Source organism: Pristis pectinata, chromosome 18 (assembly GCF_009764475.1).
Source record: "Pristis pectinata isolate sPriPec2 chromosome 18, sPriPec2.1.pri, whole genome shotgun sequence".
NCBI lineage: Eukaryota > Metazoa > Chordata > Chondrichthyes > Rhinopristiformes > Pristidae > Pristis > Pristis pectinata.
In genome coordinates this window covers 27,610,295-27,617,759 of record NC_067422.1, presented here as the reverse complement: position 1 = coordinate 27,617,759, position 7,465 = coordinate 27,610,295, and positions in this window count along the sequence as shown.

Below are 7,465 nucleotides of genomic sequence, written 5' to 3'. Positions count from 1 at the left end.
TATGTGGAATTTTAACAAAAAGCCGGCAAGGAGCAGATTCTTCTCTTGAACAAGATAGTTCTGATTGTCTGAGAGTAGTGAAAAGAGACGCCAGGCAGGTGAATCGGATGCTTGTGCTGAAGTCCACCTGATCTCCTGGCCCACGTGATTATACATTCAGTTGTGGAAACCATTCATTTTTGATCACTGCCAGCTAATTTTGAATATTTAATGAAATTAATTGTCTTGTCATTTTAGCTCATCTAGTGAAAATTAAGTGACAGATCCATGTTGTCTGGAGTTTTTAATTGCTGGTGTCATTGTGTAGGTTGTTATAACACATTTGTAGATTGCTTACAGCAGATTCATGTTCTTGTTTGTACCAAACAACATGGCATGGGATGTGTTGTAACCTGCTTACAACACTGTTCCATTCACCAATGGTATTGGGTTTTGGAAGTGGATTTCAAGCAAATTGTACATGTACATTCCTTCCAGCTTCTGTCATCTTCATGGTTCAACTGCTGTTTCCTTTTCTATTTTTTTCCTTTTTGGGTGCCAGATATATCTGCTGGGAGCAGCTAGGGTTGGTGGTCTGGTGAAGGTGGTGTTGCCCTCTTCAGTGGTGAAAGTAAAGAGATGTCAGGCAGGAGGGAGGCTGACGGTGTTGCTGCACTTAGTGGTGATTGGTGTTGTATGTTGGTTGTGGAAAACAGACCAGTGAGTGGGATGTGGACTGGGACTTGTCCAGATTCCTAGATAGGTTTGGTTTGTGGACAGTATTGCAGGGTTAAGGTCCAGATGTTTGGGTGCAGGACAGTGGTGAAGGTTAACAGATTTAGGCACTCCAGTTGCTTCATCCGACTTCTCTTATAGTCCTGTGTTGCCCCAATCTCCAATGCCCTTCTGACCTATTTGCTTCCAGTACTTCCCTTGCTCTTTCCTCTGCACCACAAACTAACCTCACTACTTTCTCTTTTCATCAGCCCATTGTCTATCCTTCACCCACTATCTGTAACACAAGTTTGACCTCACTTGGCCAGATTCCTTCCACTCAAGTGTACCGGGGTCGTGACTATCAAGATCCTTTAAACTGTTGTTTACATTAGACCAATGTTATTAAAATTAACCATTAAAGTGGAACATATAATAACTTGAAGAGTTGGGTAATGAAGAGGTATTTATAAACCAGGTTTATATTCCCTGTAGTATAGGAGCTACAGAGGAAGAGTTAATTTAATTTCCTCCATTAATGAGGGATTGTCGGATATGAACACATAACAAACATTTAGAGGCAAGTCTTTCAGGATAGAAATTGGGAAGCATTCCTTCACATAAAAGGTGGAAAATGTCTGGATCTCTCTCCCATATGTTCAGTGGATGCTAATCTAGCCAATGTTTAAACCTGTGCTCAATAGATTTTTTAAAAATAAAACCGAAAATGCTGGCAATACTCAGAAGGTTGGGTAGCATCAAGAGAGGAAACGGGTTTAATCTTTCAAGTTGATGACTTTTCAGGGTATGTTTTTGTTAGCCTAGTGAAAGATGTGGAGCCAAACTGAGTGGTTGGGCTTGGGATACAGATCAACCGAGTGGCAGAACTTGCTTTAAGGGCTTAAAGTTCAACTTTATAATGTCCCTACCACTAAATGAGCTCACCTAAGGCATGCTGCTACTACTACTTAAATTATTTAAGTAACTGATCAGTTTATATTTTTTGTTGGTGTATATGTTAGTGTTACAGTAACATGGTCATGAAAAACAAAGAGAACTTGTGAACCCACCACATGAAAAGCCCAGCCAAATACCTCTGTCCCCACATCAGTCTGCCTGAATCCTTTCCAAACCAAACAGTCTCTCCATTTATAGATGAAGGGTTCAGGAGACAAGGAAACAAAACAAAGTAAGAGTCTGCAATTTTTTCTGACACTAGTAGAAAAGATTATATTACATTAAAGAGAACATCGTCTGGTAAGAGCAGCTTGCAGGGTGTGTTTTGTGAGACCGTTTGAACTGGAGTGTGGGGGCTGAGCAGGTACTATGAAGTGATGCCAGCTCATCCTCATTTCAAGCATCCAGTTCTCATTTCACAACTGAAACCATCTGATTCTCATTATGATACACAGTTACAACAAATCTTAGTCAATCCAGAAATAGCCAAGGAAGTGAGCAGTTTTGACTGTAATAAAAAAAAATGAGCATGAAAGTGTGGTTGATCTTTAACTGCCTGTTAAGTTCGGGGGGGGGGGGGGGGTATTGGAGATGTACATAAACTCCTGCATTTGGCACATCCTGTGAATAAAGTTTTTCCAAAAAAAAGCATGCTGAAAGCATGTTGTACATCAGTCAGCATAGTAATGAGAAAGACTGGTCTTTTTTAGATTTCCAGTATTTGTGCTTTTACCTTTTTAGTTGAATTATTATTCTGCACAACTTTTAATCTTTATAGCTCATTGTTGAGTTGAGTGGAGTTACTTTTTTCCTTCAGCAAAACTTCAATGGCCATATTCGAAGGTGTTCTTCAGCATTTACTCAGTTGGTAGAACTCTTGGTTCTCAGCTAGAAGGTTGTGGGTTGATTTTTGGCTTGTATTTCAGTTTTTTGGATGAGGCTTTGGCGTGTATATAATTTCATTTCATGATTAAAACAAATACATTGAGGTTTGCTTGACCAATGTTCCTTCCACAATCAATGCCACCAAATGCAGATTACTCAGCCATTTATCACTAGCTTTTTATTTGACCTTCCTGTGTGCAAATGGAAGGCTGCTTTTGCTTATGCAACAGTGGCAGTGTTTCAAAAATAATCCATTGTCAATAAAGTATTTTGGGATGAGATAAGGTATTCCACTGCTGACATTATTTATTAAGCAAGCCAGCATCTGTGCAGTGGGTAAAATAATTTCACATGAAAGTTCTGAAATTTCAATATAAAAATAATTAAGTCTTAATATCTATGATTTATGCTCTTAAGAATTTCATCTTTGATGGTGTTAAACAAACTTTTGAGTTAAGGTTAGACATGGAATAATTTAGTAAAAAATTGTTTATTCTTATCCAATCAATTCACCCACATCTTAGTTCTTAAGCCAAATTTTTATGCAGGATCACAAACAACATAACCTCACAGTCAGGCTGATATTGGGTTTATATTGGTATTAATTTGTACCCCATGGCTCAGCTGGCTTGTGTACCATTTCAAATTGATTTTAAGTATGTATAGACCAAATGTTGATAAACTGTTCACATTTCAGGCAAAGGCTTGGGTCTTATATCTACTCGCTGGTCAGGTGATCCCACAAGTATGGATAAGATAGATATCTTTATTAGTCACATGTACATTGAAACACACAGTGAAATGCATCTTTTGCATAGAGTGTTCTGGGAGCAGCCTGCAAGTGTCGCCACGCTTCTGGCGCCAACATAGCATGCCCACAACTTCCTAACCCGTGCGTCTTTGGAATGTGGGAGGAAATCTGAGCACCCAGAAGAAACCCACGCAGACACAGGGAGAATGTACAAACTCCTTACAGACAGTGGCCGGAATTGAACCCAGGTCGCTGGTGCTGTAAAGCGTTATGCTAACTGCTGCACTACCGTGCCTGCCCTACACTATCGTGTGTTTACAATAAATTGGCAGAAGGTTGGGCACTAGAACGTAGCAATAAAAAGGGAATAAGGTGCACAAAGGAGTGGGAATATCATGTAGCACTGGAAAAGGATGTAGTACTGTAATAGAAGGGTGCAGCTTAAGAAAGACAAAGACAGGTTTAGAATGAATGTGTGTAAATGTACAAAGTGTGGTGGGTTGGAATCAGAGACGGCTGGTGGGAATATGATATTGTGGGAATAAACATGGCTCAAACATGCATAGAACTGATCACTTAATATTCATGACACAAGGTGTATATGAAAGTCAAAGGAGATAAACATTAATGGTAAGGTGGTAGTGCTCATTGAGGAAGATATAATGCTGGAGAGAGTGGCTAACCATTGATTAGAGTTAAGAAACAAGAGGACCACTGTCACACTACTAGGTATATTCCTTAAACCACTGAATAATGGGAGGGAATTCAAGGAGCAAATCAGCAGTGAGATTACAGAAATGTACAATACTTATAAAGTGATATTAGGGGATTTCACTTCCCTTCAACATTAGAGTAAAGGAACAAATGAGAGAATGATCTGAAATGTGTTCAGAAGAACTACTTTCCATCTCTCTCTCTTTATGAACAAAGGAGCTGCTATTTTCCAGTCGAAGAAAGCCTTTCCTAAATCTACGGTATTTTGAAAATTAAAACCAATGCATCAACTCTTACTTGCCACATTTTTAAGACCGTAGGATGAAGTTCATCAGCATCTGAGGAACTTAAAAAAGCTCACCTTGTTAACTTTTTTAAAATATCTGTGGAAGCTCTTTATATCTGCTTTTATATTTCTTATTAGCCTTATCCAATTTTTCCTTCCTTGTTAATCTTTTAGTTATTCTTTGCTGAAGAGATGCTGCCATAATTTCACCAGAAGGGGAAGTAGGAGAGGAAATGGAAAGGGTGAAATTGATGATGAGGAGGTCCTTGGACGTGTTGAGAGAAGGATTAGTAAAGCACATGGGATCCTGGGCTTCATTAATGGAGGCAAGAAATATAAAAGCAGTGAGTTTGTGTGAGCCTTTATAAGCACTTATTAAGCCACAACGAGAGTATTGTGTGCAATTCTGGTCAGCAATTACTTATCAGAATGGTTCTGGGGATGATGGATTTCAGGGTACAGGTTAGACTGGAGAAGGTGGGGTTGTTCCCCTTGGAGCAAAGAAGGTTGAGAGGAGATTTAATAGAGGTGTAAAAGGTCACAAAAGGAGAGTGGATAAGATGTGCCAAGGTCCTACTGTCTGTAAGGGCGATGGAAACATAATTGATCAGGGCCTTCGAAGGGGAATTCAGTAAGCTGCAGATCTGCAGGGAGGGAGGAGACTCACTGGGAGGAGACTCACTGGGTTACATTGCTGTAAAAAGATATAGTTTTAGGATTCTGTGATTGTTTGATTCTATGGTTGAGTTTTACATCCAAGCATACTTCATAATTCCACAATATAGAGACAAGTTTGAACACTTTCTATGTTTATTCTTGAAATGTGTTAAGGTCATAAAGATTTTTGTTGTCTCCTAATTTTTTTAAATACAACTAACATTCAGAAGCTGTTGAATGACACTTCTCCATATACATTCTGATGGTTGTTTAGTGCCTGTTCTTACAGGGCACGATTCGACACTGTAGTCTGCAGTCCAATTAAGTTTTCAGGTACTGCCCTAAGACTAGTATCTGTGGTCCAACTAACATGCCAATTAGTATATGTAATTAGAGGTCAGGTTGCATATCTGCCAATGCATATGTCACATTTCTGAGTTTAGCAAGTTTGAGCAAAGGATACATGCGGACTTTTGGAATCCCTTCAGGTTATGCAACACCCGAAGACTTTCTTACTTCATGAAATTAAAATTATCATCCCAGAAAAATAAAACAAGAAAAGACGTCAGATCCATCAGTATCTGGAAAGACAGAAAACAAGTTGACATCTACAAGCATCCAATTTTCATCAAAGACCTCTCCCAAGCTGAATGAATTGCTTTCACATAAAATATTGAATTCTTTTGCAGCTGCTTTGTATTCCCATCATTTTCCATTTTTGTTTCAGCTTTCCTTTTATTATGTTCAGTTTTCATTTTAACTCGGGTGGTCAATGTTCTTCATTTTTTAAACATCATTTTTATTCCCAAATAATGAACATAAGTAATAATGAACCTTAGGTAAATAAAAAGCCTTATGTGTTTGCGAGGCCACTAACAACACTGTCAGCTGAGACCATGGGCACATGTTGTTCAAGATTTATGATGTCTAAATCCAAGAATGTTTTCATTAGTGAATGGAAAACCAGTAAAATAAAATGTTGTGATCATATACAACTGTTACTTTCCTCACATTAATAAACATTCCATCTCCCTGTAGGGGAAAACAAATCATTTTAATGTCACGGAATTAAGCCTGAGTGGTGCAATGGCAAAAATGTTAGACTAGTTCTTCAGGAAAGAGCTTATGTCTGCTGTAGGTAGACACCTCAATCATGCTTTCAGCCTGCTTCTTCCTAATGCTTGGGGCCTGCTTTTAATGGTCAAATGCTAAAAATGTGATTGTATCATCAACAATCCAGCAAGCAAAACTGTCCATTATATTTAAACTTCCACTAAAGCCAATGCACAGAATAAATATATCTGGCCTGGTGGTCCAAGATCAGCCCAAGAGAATATTTTAAAGACATGTAAAAATGTTAACGTTTGGTGCAAGATTAGGATTACTTCCAAAGGACAGGTTTTACATCAAATTCCTTTTGTTGTAGGCAGTTCACATAATAACATAGGATGGAGAACGATATAAGCAATTAATCAGATTGATAGATGATAACATAATACTTACTGTAATGACATAATACTTACCAAAATAAGATCTATAATTGTAAAGTTTAAAGGGGCTTTATTCTCTTGAATAAGAATTTGTCAAGGACAACTTATTTGGGAAATGAAAAATATCAATCCCTGTTTTGTTTTAATGAACTTCTCGCATTTGGGTTGATAAATAAATTTGGAGTTACTTAGCAATACTTACTTTTTTTGTGTTCCATAAGAATGCAAGTTTTGAAAGACAAACTTGTTGAAGTTATTCAGGACACATTGCCATAGGTTCTCTTCCCTTCAGGAGTAATGATGTTTAACCATTATATATTTTCACTCCCTATGAATCAACAATAGAGCAAAAAATTGTGGAAATAGTTTATTAATAAAACAAGATCGTATAGAAACAGAATAAATGAATAGTTTTAAAATAAGCTTATTTTACCATTAAAACTTGCAGAACAAAATAAAAATAAAACACCTTTTAAATCTCTTTTTGAACACACACATACCGTTGGTGTACTACGGTCTACAAAACTACATGAATTTGAATAAGGAACTAGTGAATATTTGTCATATTTATTCTTGTAGACAAGCAAATGCTGGTGTCTGAATTGTCATTTAAATCTCACAACAGACACGTGTTGAAGAGAGGCTGTATTATGGTGAGGAATGGCATTAACTCACTGTGTCTGAGGATATTGTAATGTCCCATAAATTGTCCTTCTGGACTTTGCACTTTTGTTGGAAAAGATATATTGGTAACTGTTTTAAATAACAGTAAACTAATGGTGTGGGCATTGGAACTTCCAACACCTCTTTTAGAATATGAAGTTCAAACCTTCTGCTGTGCAAGATGCTCTTGGATTATCTGTGCAACACAGCAGTGGCCTCAGCATTGCATACTACACAAGGACAGCTGCTGGCAGGAAGAAACTTAACATGTGCGATGATTTAACATTTGACATATTGAGGAAATAAAGAAATGCATGGTATTTAGTACCTGTGAGCTATCTTCATTTCAACCACATGCTCTTTTTATTT